Genomic DNA, 16,622 nt, shown 5'->3' on the forward strand with positions numbered 1-16,622 from the left:
GAAAACCACATCAGTAGGCAAGCTCCACTGTCACTACTAAAGAAGAGCACAGCAGGACCATTTTGGCAGTGAAATAAACACAAGTTTCGGAAAAAGTTCAATTCCAAGGCAGACAGGCTAGGGTCAGAGGGCCTGGTGGCCAGAAGTACCAGTAACACAGTCAAATCAACAAAGACCAAAAGTTTCTGTACATGTGCTTTTGACAGGTTATTTCATGAGGCACACATACTCCCCTGGAGCCCTAAATTATACCAGCCACAGCATGTACTGAGCTTAGCTCCTTCACATGAGGAGGAAACTTTCCTATAAAATTTATTGAGCTTCTCTAGAGAGTAGTATAACTGGTGAACAAGACAGAAGTGAGCTGCCCCTCTGAGTAACACAAATTGAGATCTCTCAGATGAAAGACTGGGAGGGGTTCCAATCAGAATCTGCCGTGTCTATTTTTAGATCTATACAGTCTAAAGGATTCCCCCCACACCACTTTCAATCCTTCTCTGCTAAATTAGAGATAAAAAACAAAGAGGGTTTACTGTTGATATTTGGTCATCAATTCCAGAGGATTAAATACTGCTGCCCACCACAAAGAGTGGTTTCTAACCCAGCAGATCTTTATCAACAGGCTGAGAAGCCAGCCCTTCCCACAACACAGTGGACAGGTCCTAGGGAAACAATTGTGTCCTCTGCCAAGAGGAGCAGTCAGGGGAGCATGTTACTTACATGTCAAATGCCAGGTAAGCCAACTCTATGTTTGTGTATGTGTAGAAAGAAACAAAAACACTCTCTCCCTCCCTTTTTTTTTTTTTTTGGGCAGTTCTACGGATTGAAACCAGGTCTTGGGCATGCTAGGCAAGCATTCTACCACTTAAGCTACACTCCCAACCCTTTTGTTTTTAATTTTTGTTTTTGAGAATGACTTGCTACTACTTTTGCCTCAAGATCCTCTTGCCTCCACCTCCTGAATAGCAGGGATTACAGATGTGTACTACCACACCTGGCAATAAACACTTTTAGGGGGTGATTTTTTTTTTTGGTGACACTGGAGTTTGAACTTAGTGCTTCCAACTTCCAGAGCAGGTGCTCTACCGCTTTGAACATAGCTCCAAGTCCATTTTGCTCTGGTTATATGGAGATGGGACTCACAAACTATCTGCCAGGCTGGCCCCGAACCACGATCCTCCTAATCTCAGCCTCCCAAGTAGCTAGGCGTATCAGAGTAAACCACTAGCACCAAACTAGATTTTTTGATTAAAAAATAATAATAATAATTAAACCTTGTTCCTGTTTCAGAACAGACAGTGAGGGTTTTAACAACTCATCTTTACAAATTCAGAACTGATTTGGAGTTCATCTGTTCTATCCTTTTTATTATTCTTTTTATTCTTTTTTACAGATCAAGAAAAAAAGAGAGAAGTGACACACAGAGAAGAGACTTGTTCCCAGCCCAGGAACACCTCAGAAGCAGAATTGGATGCACCACCTGGGGCTCTATGTTCTGAACCAGGATGAGTATGGGTACCCTGGCAAGCCTGCACCCTCTGCCATCTGACACAACCAGCACTTTTTTTTGGCGGGGGGGCAGTACTAGGGTTTGAACTCAGGGGTTTGTGCTTGCTAGGCAGGTGCTCTACCACTTGAGCTATTCTTCCAGTCCTAAGCAGCACATTTTTAGTAAGCAAAGGCTTAGAATGAATTCCCTAAAGGGAAGAAAAAAAAGGATAGATGGAGCATGGGGGCACCCAAGTGACAGTACACAGGACATCTGAATTGATCAATGGATACTAAGTTACTGTTAGATGGAGTAAGAAGTGCTGGGGTCCGACTGCCTAGTAGAATGATTATAGCTAATTATTATATACTGCATATTTCAACAAGCAAGAAGAAAGGATGCTGAATGGTTTCCCTATATAGAAATGAATGTTTGAGGAGACAGACATGCTACCCTGATTTGAACACTGCATAAAGTATACATGTCTCAAAACATCACCTTTTTAAACACATCCAATTTTTTAAATATGCACAAATTTTATGTATATGAAAATAAATAAAATGAAGGTACAATTTATTTTTTTTTAGATATGTCTATTCCCAAACACATATATTTGTGTATATGTATAAAGTACAAAGGAGAACAGATGAGAAACTGAGACAGGTTACATATAGAGAGGAATAATAGTTAGGGGACAGTCATTGAAGGCAGACTTTTCATTCCATAGACTTGTGAATTTTGTTCCACATCAATAAATTTAGTTCAAATGGATAAATTATTATCACTTCTCGGTCTTTTGGCTGAGATCAAGTGTAGTATCTGTTCATATCAAATGGATAAATTCATTTTTAACAACTAAGAAAATGTTTGGGGGAAAGCCTTGATCCTGCACAAAATTGTTTACAGCGATTACACTTATTTTCTGGAAGAGAAAAGCTATGACAGAAAAAAGGTAACGCCATGTCCAGGAGCTAGATTAGAGTGCCACCCACAATTTCTAACTTCTCGTTTAACCCATTGTGGCTGCACTACAGCAGTCAAGTACAAGGTGGCTTATTTTAAATGTGCTTTTGAAAGGCAGACATCTGTTCTATTTTGACACCTCCTGGCTGCCCAAATGTTTCCTTCAGTTCTAAATATTTGCTTCACCAATAGAAATGTTTCCATCACTGCAACAAAACAAACATTTGCTTTGGGATGGGAGGGATGGCTATATGCTATTTCTTGTGTTCCTTGAAATGGCCTGACTTGGGAAACAACTCTGCTATGGAACACAAATCAAGGTGGAGATTTCTGTTTCTTAAAGAAAAGCTTGTCACAGTATTTCAGTGCACCAGGCACAGTCTTTAGTCACACAGCTGAATGCTACAAATGTTCCTTTGGGGTTTTCTTTTATATCTTGACTCTTAAATCCATGATCAGAAGGTTCATTATTTGGCATTCAACTTAATTCCTAAAGTTTTAAACTGCCAGGCAACTATCAGGATTTTTTTTAAGTCCTCACATTAATCTGATAGTAACATATTAAAACAAGCTATGTCCTAATAAGTCAATACCTAAATTATTTTGTCACACCCATTTGTGCAGCTGAAATGTATGTAGTATTGGTTGCTACTATAAACATTATTAGTATGAATATGTAGTACTTAATCAAATCCATAAATGTTGAGTGGTTATTTTGCTAGGCAGTGAGAGAGAGCTAAGACTTCACTCATCTTGCCTGTTACATGAGCACCTCCCTCTTCGGCCCTTTCCCCTCAACTTCTTATGTTGATTGAGTATTTTATCTATCTGTCACATAATATACAGATACACCATCTAAGACATAGCTGTGGGTGTAGTGCAGAGGTAGAGGGCTTGCCTAGCATGCCTCAGGCCTTGGGTTCAATCCCCAGCACTGACAAAAAATAAAATATATCTGTTTTCACGGCTACATTTATCTACTGATAATAAAAATAACACATTACCTATAGAAAATAAGGCATACAGAAAACAAAAACAATCATTCATGTCACCACTCTCTATTGGGTGTATTAAACCCAAGGGCCAGAAGAGTGTTTAGGAACATTTTACATTTTTGACTCTTTGAATCTCACCACTAACTCTGTGCTCAGTGGTTGGCACCTTGTGGGATGGTGCAGTGCCTAAGCCTATGGCAGCAGTGGTACTCCATCAAGTGGTCATGTCATTCTTCTCAATTACAGGTGAGAAGCCAAGGCTCATATAATCACCCAGCCTATCTGATGTAACTCTTACTGGTGGGCAGAGGGCATGACTAGAGAGCCCAGGATCCTCATCACTACTCTCTACAATATTCCAAATCTTGCCAAGGGTGAAAGAGAACACAGACATCCCTGACTTCTAAAATACCACAGACATCCTGACTTTTCTAGCACTGGTAAAGTTACTAAGACTGAATTGGGTATAGTGGCTTATGCCTGTAATCCTACTTACTCAAGAGGTGGAGACCAGAGGATCACAGTTCAATGGCAGCCTGGGAAAAGTTAACAAGATCCCATCTCAACCAATAAAAAGCTAGGTGTAGTGGTGTGCACCTGTCATTCCAGCTATGCAGGAAGTGTCAACAGGAGGATCATAGTCCAGGCAGACCTGAGCATAAATACGAGACTTTATTTCAAAAATAACCAAAGCAAAAAGAGCTGGAAGTGTGGCTCAAGTGGTAGAGTGCCTGTGCATAGCAAGCACAGGTCCAGAGTTCAAACCCAAGGACCACTAAAATACTCAGTGCTGGTGAGGGTGTAGTGGAAGAGCAAACTGAAAAACTTCTGGAAAATAATTTGGCACTCTATCTCAATGGCTTAAAAAATGTTCATACCCTTTGATTGAGCAATTTTGTTTTTAAGAAATAATAAAATATTATAGCTTAAGACATAGATAAAGATGGTTCATCACCATATTTTTAGTAGCAAAAAAAAAGTACTCAGGAGAATTTGAGTTCGAGTATGGCCTAAGTTACATGGTGAGTTCCAGGCCAACCATGACTTACAGCAAGACCCTGTCTCAAAACACAACAAAATAAACAAAAATTTAAAAATCAAATGGAAATGTCTAATGATTAAATTATAATACATTTCAATAATGTAATATTATTCAAATAACCACATTCATATGAATAATTTCTGATGGGAAATGCTTTTAATACATTAAGAAATAAAAAGCAGATGTTATATTCAGAGCATAATCTCAGCTTTTTGGGTTTTTTTTGGTAGTACTGTGGTTTGAACTCAGGCCTCCCATTTGGTATGCTTTAGTCATTTTTTTGGGTAGAATCTTACATTTGTGCCCAGGCTGGCCTCATACCACAATCCTGACCTCTACCTCTGGAGTGCCTGAGATTATAGGCATGAGCCGTCATGGCCACCTTCAACTAGCCTAGCAAGCACCCAGACCCTGGGTTCAATCTCCAGCACCACACACACACTCTTTTTAATTACTGAGTTTGGACCCTAGCACCAGAAAAGAGACAGAGAGAAATGAGAGAGAGAGAGAGAGAGAGATTAACACACTAAACAGTGGAGAAAGGTCCATCATTTCATCCCAGAGAGCCCTATCTTCCATTGAACATGGGGCTTGAATCTGCTGGCCCCTAATCCTGCCCTTGTAGGATTAGTCTGGGCACCCTCCCCAAGGCCACTCTCCTCATACTTCTTGGCACCCATATATACAGCCCACCATGTTGTCTGGTGTTAAACCAAATATCTGCTTCCATATGAAGAAAAATGTGTCTATACTGGATTTATGCAGAGACAGTTTATCAGTCTCCTACATTAAACCCTTCTAAGAAACTTTGACATTTATTTTTAAATCAGTATTTAATAGACATATTCCCATAGCACAAAATCCTAAAGATACAGAGTATATAGTGAAATGCAAGTTTCCTTCCCACTCCTGCCACCTGGTCACCTAGTTACATTTTCCACAGGTAACCACAGCTACTGGTAAAAAGCACATGTGTGTACACATGAACATATGAATGGATAGATATTCCTATCTACATAAATGACAGAATGTTCTGTACATTGTTCTAAACCTTGTTTTTAACTAAAAATAATGTTCTTAGAGAATAGTTCATATTAGTATCTGTCAAGCTCTTTCATTGTTTAATGGCAATATGGTTGGTTTCCATTATATGGATGTAACTTGTCTCCTACTGAACATTTGCTCTTACAAACAAAAACCACATAAAAAAAACCAAAATGTGTACATGTACAAGTATATCCCTAGGAACAGACTCAGACCTGTGCAGTGTTCTGGATAAGCGTCAACAAACTGCCCTTCTTCACAGTCCCACCAGTGTGTCGTCTGCCCATTCCCACAACCTGACCTACTCAAGACTACCAAGCTTTGTTTCCTTGCCATTTCAAAGGTTGAAACAAAAGACTCATTGCAGTTTTAAGTAAACTTTTATTGGCATTCAATAATACACACAGAAAAGTATGCAAATCTCCAGTGTGCAGTTTAATGTGAAAATAACCATGTAACTACCACCCAGATCCACAAATAGAACGGTGCTGTCCAGGAGCAACTCTTCTGCCTCCTCCCGGCCACCAGCTCATTTCTAATAGCATGGCTGGGTTTGCTTGTTCTTGAACTTTACAGAAGAGAATAACAAAGTATTCTTAAAAGAACTCCTTTGCTCAGCGTTATGCTCGTGAGCATCATCTGTGTTGCTGTGTGTAGCCAGCCAGTCCATTCATCCCAGCTACTGCATAGTACTCTTGTATAGTACAAGAACAAACTGCCGCCAGGTGTCAGTGGCTCACAATATAACCCTAGCTACTACAGAGGCAGAGATCAGGAGGATCTCTGTTCAAAGCCAGCCCAGGCAAATAGTTTGAGAGACACTATTTTGAAAACACCCAACACAAAAAAGAGCTGGCACAGTGGCTCAAGTGGTAGAGTGCCTGCCTAGCAAGCATGAGGCCCTGAGTTTAAATCCCAGTACTTCCAAAAAGAATCACAATTTATTTCTGGACAATCTACAAATAGTGCTACTGTCAACATTCCTATACATATATTCTGGAAGGAAAGTGCTGGAGTATAGGGTATGCACATGAGTAGCTTTGACAGATGCTGTCAGCAGTTTTCCTAAGCAGTTCTACCAATTTACAACCCTTTCCCCAGTTGTTCCACATCCGTAAAAGCTATTAGTCTTTTCAATTTGAGCCACTCTGATGGTATGAAGTGGCACCTCATTTGGATTTTAATCTGCATTTCTCTAGTGACTAAGGAGGTTGAACACCTGTTCATAGGGTCTGTGCCATCTTTAACAGGTCCAGTGTTCTAAATAGATATAGTAAGTTTGTTAATGGTGTTGCTAGAACCTTGATTTGTGCTTGAACTATGAATTATCCTCCTTTCAGTTCTATTTGTGCTCTATGTATATTGAAGATATGTTGTTAGATCTGTAAGTCTTTAGAAATGTTAACCTTACTGGTATTAGCCACTTTTTCTTTTCCCTTTGAAATTTCTTTATCCTTGACAGCACTTTATTTGATATTGGTAGCAGGTTTCTTTTGATTATTGCTTGCATGGTATATCTTCTAACATCATTTTACTTTTAATCCTTAATGTGCTTTTACATTAGTAATGCGTCTGATATAAGTAGACACACTGAAAGACTTTAGTCTGTTTTTAATTTGACAAACTTTGCTTTTAAGATTTAGCCCATTTACATTTAATGTAAACATTGAAAATTTGGGGTATAAATTTTTCATCTTCCAACTTCTTTTCCTGTTTGACACCCTCTTCTTATCTTTTTCAAATCTATTTTTTCCTACATTAGCTTGTCTTCTAAGGTAGTTTCTGATGGGTTTCTTCACTGTACAGCTACTATCTTTCCTTTTCTAATTATTAAATAGTTTGAGGTGATAGTTTGCAGTATAATCTCTAATTTTAACACAAGAGTGGACCTTGTCTGCTATAATAATTACTGAGTGTCTGCCTAATGGGGGATCACCAGTGCCATGTCCATCACAACACGCCCTTGATTTATTATAGGCTCATATACATAAAAAATTTACTTTAAAAAATATACTATTATGAAATAATTTCAGATGTAAAATTCCCATATATCTTTCACTCAGATTCTTTAAATGTTAAATATATCATATTTGCTTTATTATTCTGTCAGTTTATATAATTATTTTTCCTGAACTGTTTAGACTAAATTACAGACACAATGTCCCTTTCATCCTAAAATGTTTCTGTATGCATTTCTTGATCTGACGGGGGAGAGGGAGTTCATGCTCATACATAACCACAATCTAATTATCAAAATCAAGAAGTTAACACTATTGAAGGTATAGATACCTCATACATCTCCCCTGAACTTGGTTCATATATCTATCTGCCCACCCAATGTCTACACTTAGATGTCTAACAGATAATTCAAATTTGTCTAAAGCTGAACTCCTAATCTTACTCCAATCAGCTGCTCTATTCTTAATTAATGGCAACTTCAAACTTCTCACACAAGGCCAAAAACCTTGGAATCATCCTTAATTTCTTCTCTTTCACATTGCAGACCCAGCAAGTCAGGATATTCTGTTGGAATTACTTTCAAAAAATATTCAGAGATCTGAGGACCTCTCATCACTAGAGTCTCCCAGCTTCCAGTCTTGCTCTATTCTTACCACAGTAGTCAGGGTGGTCCTATTAAAGTTTAAATCAGAATATATCACTCCTCAGCCTCAAACTCTGATGATTTACCAATGTATTCAAAGTAAATTCAAGGTCCTCACAGGGATAAATATTGCCTAAACAATCTCAAATCCTGTTAGTCTGTGGCTCCCTCTTACTATGCCCACCTTGTCTTACACACCAGCTCCTTTCCATTCCTGGAATTTACTCAACATGATTCTTCTTCAGGCACCAGTCGTTCCCTTTTCTTAGAACTCTTTATGTCTGAAAATCTTTATTACTTGCTTCCTTATTTTCAAGTTTTTGCTCAAAACGTCACCTAAGAGGGGTCTTTTCAGGTCATTCCATTTATAGCTGCAACCTCCCAAGAACTCTCTATTGCTCTTACTCTACTTACATTATGTCTATACTGTATTCTATTTATTGCAGTCTCACTTCTCCTTTGCCACTGGAACACATGCTCATTCAAGGCAGGGATTTTTGGCTTCTTTACTATGTTCCCTGTCCAGAACGCCTCAGTTCTACTGGCACCTTGTTGGTGTTCAACAAAAATACATAGAAAAAGTAAATCAATGGAAACCCAAAGTATATACAGAGAAAATGCTGCTGCTCAGATTTTGGCAGTCAGTGAGGACATGGGGGAAAAAAACCACAGTCTCACCCTCTTGAGCCCCTTTGCCCCTCAAACACCTCTTCAGAATCTCCAAGGATCCCCAGAGATAAGGATAAAAAGTATCACCATAAATTCACCTTGTACTAAGGCAAACTAGTTTATTCCTCAGCTTCAAATATACCTTGTACTCTGGAGCCACTCAGACATCAGACTTCCTCCCTGATGTCCCACAGGTCAAGAGTAGCTTCTTTTCAGCCTTATTCAAAGCTTGGTTACCTCTTTCACCACCAAAGCTTTGTCTAATGGTTCTAGATAAAAGGAAGCGCTTTCTGTAACAATTGCTATCTATAGAATATCACACTGGTGTCAAACTTAGATAGCTTTGCAACCTTTCTTTTGTTTTATATGGGTTTTAATGCTGTTAAACTTTTGCAGTCTGTCTTACTTATCACTGTATCCTGAAAACACTAATCAACTTGTAGTGGGTATTCACTGAATATTTGTTTACTATGTAAATAAAATATACAGGTGTTTGACAAATTACAGATTTTTAATAACTAAGATATATTTGTAGCACCTCTTCTAATTCTTGACATTTCAGCCTATGTAATAAGGCAGGAAATAAAATTAAAATGTTTATGAACTGGAAATAATTTCACAAAATAATCATTTTTTTATTATAGAAAGGTAATCATATATCTAGAAAAATCCATTTAATTATATATAAGGAAGTTCAATGGAACTTAAACATTAATAACAAAAATTAGGACTGAAAAATAGGTACAATGTGTACAGGGGAGGGGTACTACTGGGAGGGGGAGGGTGAAGGAAGGAGATTAAGATGACAGTATATGGTTGATGGACTTCATATATCTATACGAAAAGGAACTAAAAAACCCCTTGCAATTGCTTTAAGTGGGGTGGGGAGGGGGCTGAGAGGGAGAGACGATGGGGGCAATGTAACTAATGTACAATATAAGTGTAATCATAATTGTCACTACAAATACCCCCCCATATAATGAATATCTCCTAATAAAAAATTATAATAAAAAAGTAACTTCAATGGAATGGTCATACATTTTAAAAAATCAGTAGTGTCTGAGCACCAAAAACAATGTAAAAATAAACAAAATTCCTCTAACAGTAGCCATGAGAATTAAAATTATTAGATAATTTAAAGAATGTTACTTCTATATAAAGATACCTCACAAAGAAATAAAGAGACCAAAATTAATGGAACAGATTTTTCAGATTAATTACCAGGCTTAATACAATTTCAACAAAAATACCAATTATTTTAAATTTTCTGAAATGTTCCTCAAGCTTATATGAAAGAATATACAAGTAAAAATAACCAGGAATGTTTGGTAACCCATTCTATATCCTTCATTGCGCAAATACGTGGATTTCTTTGCATTTTTAAAGCGGTTCCTGAATGTAATGTGCATCCTTATATTATCAGTCTAATCTGAATTAGCATTAACCATGTTACACATTAATAACTTTAATATGATATATTACCAGATTGCATCATTCCACTTACTTGCCCTTCTGTTCTTTGTGCTACTGTCATGTTCATTAAATATATGCATATGTGTTATAAATCTAACAGGACAATGTTGCTATTGTTTTAGTCAACTGACTTTTACAGAATTTAAGAATAAAAATTAAAACAGTATTTTATCTTTATCCATGATTTAAAATCCCCAGTGTTCTTTATTTCTTCCTGAGGACCCAAATTTCCACCTGGCATTTTTTTTCTTCCATACGAAGATATAAAAATGCATGATTGCTGAAGACAACTTCTCTCGGCTTTTATCTTAAAAAATGTCTTTAGGGCTGGCAAAGTGGCTCAAGTGGTAGAGTGCCTGCCTAGGAAGCATGAGGTCCTGAGTTCAAATTGCAGTACCACCAAAAAAAGGGGGGGGCATTTTTTTCATACCTCATGCAGAATTTGAAGTTGACTCTTTTTTTTCTTTGTTTATTATTATTATTATTATTATTATTATTATTATTATTTTGGTGGTACTGGAGATTGAACTTAGGGCCTTGCACTTGTTAGGTAAGCACTCTACTACTTAAACAACACCCTCAGCCCATCTGTCAGCATTTTGAAGGCATCATTCTGTTGTTTAGTGGGCTACATGGTTTCTGACCGTAAATTAGCCACAATTCTGACCATTATTTCTTTTTTGTCTCTAGTATTCTGTAGTTTGACTATGATATACAATTAGCCTACTTTATTTGAGGATTTATCACACATTGTTTTTACCAAGTGTAGTCAAAAAATAAACTGAAATTGCAAAAGCAAGAATTTTAAATTCCCATGCATGCATTACACAGCTCGGCTGACATGAAGCAGCTCTTCAGTCAGTCCCGTGTTATCAGCAGTTATGTTTAAATCATTGTGTGATCTGCTGATCTCCCTCTCCTTAATTTTGTGAAAATATGCCTCCCAAAAAGCAAACAGTGCCCAAAAAGGTAGGTAAAAGTTATGATAATCTTCCTAAGCCAAAGAAGGCACATAACATGCTTAATTTACATGATAAAGTAAAATTTTTACTTTTTGCTGAAAGGCGGCATGTCTTTAGTGGAAGTTGGGCTGTGTTATGGGAAAAGTTAATCAAGGAGCCACACTACTCAAAATGCAGAGCAAGAAATCATAGCTAGTCATGGTGAGTGGCATTAATGCGTACAACAGCAATTTCTGTGACAGCAATGTAGCCTTCTCCAATGGTTGCAATCATGGATGCTCAGACCCACTGCATGTAGGGTAGAGGTAAAATTGAATGACCTTAGGGTACTGAACAATATACATCCTGAACAGTCACGATTTTTCCTCAATGGCAGTCTTCTGGGAACCTTATGCCCATAGACACCAAGGGTCTACAGGCCCTGAGTTCAATCCCTAGCATGCCCTCCCCCAATTTTAGTTATGTATATGTATACATATCCTACTTGTGGTTGGTATGCTTCCTGGATTGCTGTTTGTGCATTTTTATTTTGTTTTTTAATCAAAATTGAAAATTTTTAGCCAAGATTTCTCTCTTTCTTTCTTTCTTTTTTCTGCCTTACTCTTCTCTCCTTTTGGGGACTGTGATTACCCTATGTGTGTGATTTTGCCCCAGTGGTCATGGAGGCTCTGGTCTTATTTTTTCTTTTTTTCAACCTTCTTTTCTTCTATTTACTTTAGTTTGGATGATTTCTACTGGTTTGCCTTTAAGATCACTGGTTCTTTTGTTCTGTTATGTTCAAGCTGCTGTCAGTTTCATCAGTGTCAGGTCTTGTTTTTCAGTTCTACGATTTCCATTTGATTCTTTTTTACAATTTCCGTATCTTCACTGCAACTCCCCACCTCTTCACCTTTTCATCCACTTTATTGTGTAAAATCCTTTAACATATTTTTCCATAGTTAACTTAAAAGTTCTTGTTAGTCTGTGAGTCTGTTAATATGCAATAACTTTTACTTCAATAAGGACCACAGGTTTGTTTCCTCACATGTCTAGTCATTCTTAATTTTATACCTGACATTATGTATGATACTTTGCAGAGTCTCTGGATTCTGTCTTCTTCTAAAGAACTGAGCTTTATTCTAGCAGACAGTTAAATCACTTGCAGATCACCTTAATCTGGTTCAGGCTCAGTTTTATGCTTTATATATCTCTGTTGCCCTTATTCCTAAGGAAAATACCATAGTCCTAGAGACAGGCTTTGCCCTTCTTAGATTTCAGAGTTCAAGATGTTTTCCAAGCCTACTCTAATTGACAAGGCTCAGACTCCAAGTTCTGCCTCTCCTATAGTACAACTCCTGAGATCTCTGCTGGGATCTGCGGCCCTTCCTCCATGCCTGGGAAGTTCAGGACTTAGCCTAGCATTTGAAGGGTGTTCAGGGGCAGAACTTGGGGTTACCTCTTATGCATTGTTCTCTCCTTTCTGGAATTCCCATCCTCAAGTTCCAGCCACTCTGAACTCAAAACCAGTGTTCCAACGTCAAACCAATGACATAGCTTTCTGCTTCAGTTCCATTTGCTAAGCACCTGATGGACTAGGGAGTATCTCAAGAAAAAAGCCATATAAACATGGCTCTCCCATCAAATCCACTCCAAATACTGCTTGCTTTTGGTGTCTCTCCAGTACCTTCAAACAATTTTTAAAAATATTTTTCCCCAAATTTATATTTGTTACTGGTAGGAATGTTATTCTGATACAAGCTACTCTACCATTGAAAGCCAGAACTCTTAACACTGAATGCTTCTGAAAGAATGATAAGTGAGCTCTGTTCTTGTACATGTTAAAATTGATAATAAAGATACAGCAATTAAAATACAGTGGCTCTTGTGTAAGAGTGTATAGGTCAATAAAAACAGAACAGATATCCCTGAAAGAGACCTTGTTATACATTAAAATTTAATATGTAATAAAGGAAGCATAACAAACAAATGGTGAAAGAAATGATTTATTCATTGAAGGACAGTCCTGAAAAAAGGAATGTTAGAAAGGAGCTTCACTTCATACCACTTTATAAATTTTATGATTAAAGAGTTAAATATAAAAACATAAACTATAAAAACTAAAATAAGATTCAGTGAGTATTTAACTTATCACTAATTCTTTAATCTTAGTTTCTTTCTGATTGTAAGATGATTAAAAAAAAAAACCTACCTCAAAGGGATTTTGTGATTAAGTAAAATAAGGGCACTTAGCTCATTGCCTAACACATAATCAGTCCTCAGTAAATGTTAGCTGTTATTCTAATTATTACTATTTAATAATTATGGGGAAGGAGTCTCTTACTATAAAAATAATAGAGGAAATATGATTATGTGAAAATAATCAATTTTATATATTAAAAACATAAAAGGCAAGCAACAAAGGAAAAATGTTTGCAAACATGACAAAGAATTAATATTCTTAATATATAAAAGTCATTTAAAAATCAACAAGTAAAACATTAATATCCCAGCAGAAACTAGGGGGGAAAAGGATTGAGTAAACAGTTCTAAGAAGAAATAAACATATTTAAAAGTTTAACTATTCTTAATCTGAGAAAGTGGGTCTGCTGCCATGCGTTGTTTTCAGTGACCATGCACACGCAGTAAATTGAGACCCACACTCACTCCCTGGTGAAGAACCGGTATGCCATATTTGGAAAGCTATCGCTGTGTATGATGAAACCCTCTGAGCCAATATCGCCTCATTTCAGGAGTCTATTTGAGAGAATATCAGACAGTACTTGCCATTCATCATTCTTTTCTAATTCCCTTTAATAAAAAACAAGAAAGAAGCTGGGCCCTGGTGCCTCACACCTGCAATCCTAGCAATTTGGAATTTGGAGGATTGTGGCTGGAGGTCAGTCCAGCAAGATAGTCAAGTGGTAGAGGACATGCTCACATGCTTTGCAAGCAGGAAGCCCTGAATTCAAACCCCAGTCCCACCAAAAAAAGAAAGAAAGAAAGAGAAAGAAAGTAAACTGCGAGCTCATCTCAGGAGCTGAGCAGTGACATGAGAAAAATCCACACAAGGCAAGTGAAAGGATTTCTGCGGAAGAGCGTTGTTACGTTTCCTAAGCAGCCCGATTTTCTCACTGTTTCCCATTGTTCTGCTTTTATTGCTTTCTGGTAAAAAGGGGGACCTATGATATATATGACCTCTGTCTTTTGGACTCTGAAACTTTTTTTGGTGGCCAATTGACATAGCTTTTTATAAATGATCGTGAGCACTGAAAAACTGAATAGTCTGTCTTGTGTTTACAAAATCCTATTTATAAAAAAAGAAAGTCTATTTGATTATTTTATATTAACTTTTTCCTGTTAATTTATTATGAAGTATGTTAATATCAACCATGTGACTTTAAATTCTTCTGTATTTTAAAAGTTTTGCCTAATATACTTTGATACAATATTTTAAAGTACATAAAATTTCATTATTATTAGCTTCTGAGTAGACTGAACTTTCAAATAAAATAAATTGACCCTTTGTTCTTTTTAGTTATTTTAACCTTGATTTTTTAATCTACCTGATGTTAGTGTTGGCATTCCTGTTTCTTTTGGTTTGCATTTATTTGCCGCTATATCCTGCCCATCCAATTTTCAATCTGTCTAACACACTTTTATTTTAGGTATGTCTCCTGCTTATGCAAAAAACTGACCTTTGTTTTTTCTTCAAGATTTACTGGATCAGGGGTTGGAGGAGTGGCTCAAGAGGTAGAACGTCTGCCTAGCAAGCACAAAGCTCTGGGTTCAAACCTCAGTACTGTCCCCACACCCTCTCTTCCTACCCCCCGCCCACAAAAAAAAAAGATTTACTGGGTTAGGGACCTGTCCTTTACTAGGGGATTTCTTAAATCCCATGAATATATATTGTGTTTGCTGCTTCTTGTTTTTTTTCTTTCCTGATCTTTGTTGATCAGGTCATCATTTTTCCCCTTTAAATATGGTTTATAAATTTTAAATTCTATTTTCTTCAAATCTAGTAATGTTAGCCCTAATTTTTAAAAGTTGAGACAACATCCACAGCTAAATGTGCAAGCACAACAATGTTAAGCACAGAGCTTGGAGAATTTGTGCGTGTGCACACCCTTGTATAACAGCACAAGAGATCCAGAGCATCACTCAGGAGTCCAGGCTGCACTGAGAGGAACATTAGAAAAATCCAAACTAGGTAGATGAAAGGATTTCTGAAGAAGAGTGTTTTAAATTTCCTAGCCTTGTTTTTCTTGTGTGTGTGGTATTGGGGCTTGAACTCAGGGACTACACCTTGAACCACTCCACCAGTCTCCCCCCACCAGCTTTTTTTTCCCTTGAGAAAGGTTTTTTTCGAGACAGGGTCTCACTAACTCTTTGCCAAGACTGGCTTTGAACCACGATCCTCCTGATCTCTGCCTCCTAGGTAGCTAGGATTACAGGTGTGAGCCTGGATGCCCGGCTCTCATGAGATTTCTGATTGTGTAAGTTTTGGTTTTACTGCCTCAAGGTAAAGAAAGGGAACAGTATGATATCTGCCTCCAAAGTAACCATTATGATTTAGTGATCAATATTTATTGGATCTGTCCTTAAACTTCATAAAAATATATGGCTTCTCTTCTATCTGTCTTATTGGTAGAATTCTTTAAGAGTTAACCACGTTGTTGTATAGATCAGTAATGTACTCTTTTTTCTTGCTATGTAATTTTCCTGATGTGCATGTTCTACAAGGTACCCACTCTTCTTTTGATGGGACATTTTCCCCCAGGTTAGTGTCTATTTTTTAAAAAGCTGCTACTCACATTCTTCACTTTTTGGGGGGGGGGGCAGCACTAGGGTTTGAACTCAGGGCCTTAATGCTTGCTAGGCAGGCACTCTACCACTGAGGCCACTCTGCCAGCCAACATTCTTGTACATGTCTTTTTATGGAGAGATAGGCTCATTTTTCTTGGGTTTGTACCTAGTGGTGAAATTACTAAGTCACAGAACAAGCACTTAAGGAGTGGAAAGTGCCAGTTTTTCCAAGTACCCCCCCCACCCCCGCCAGCAACACATCAGGATTACAGGTCCAGGTCTGTGAGACACTTGGTATTCCTGGCCTTCTTAATTTCAGTCATTCAGGTCATAATGATGACCAGGTGTGATTTAATTACATCTTCCTGCTGGGGATGACATTGGGCATATGCTTATGTGCTTATTAATTTTGAAATGCTCTTTTAAAAATACTTCTTCAAGTCTTCTGCATGCCTTTAAAAATTATTTTTCTGGCTAACTTATGGTAGTTCTCTATTCTAGACACAAGACTTCTGTCAGATAAACATTTTATAAATATCTTCTTCCAGTGTATACAGCTTGTCCTTTTGTCATTTTTATTTATTTACTTTTGTTTGCATTA

General features: G+C 37.5%; 1 protein-coding gene and 1 pseudogene across 1 annotated transcript in view; one reads left to right on the forward strand and one right to left on the reverse strand.

The window, feature by feature from the left end:
• Positions 1-16,622, reverse strand: part of Pex14 (peroxisomal biogenesis factor 14) — a 140,441-nt gene that overhangs the window by 36,824 nt on the left and 86,995 nt on the right. The gene's annotated exons all lie outside the window — the stretch shown is intronic.
• LOC141425109 (U2 spliceosomal RNA) lies at positions 2,270-2,429 on the forward strand (annotated as a pseudogene).

This window comes from Castor canadensis, chromosome 7 (genome assembly GCF_047511655.1).
Source record: "Castor canadensis chromosome 7, mCasCan1.hap1v2, whole genome shotgun sequence".
NCBI lineage: Eukaryota > Metazoa > Chordata > Mammalia > Rodentia > Castoridae > Castor > Castor canadensis.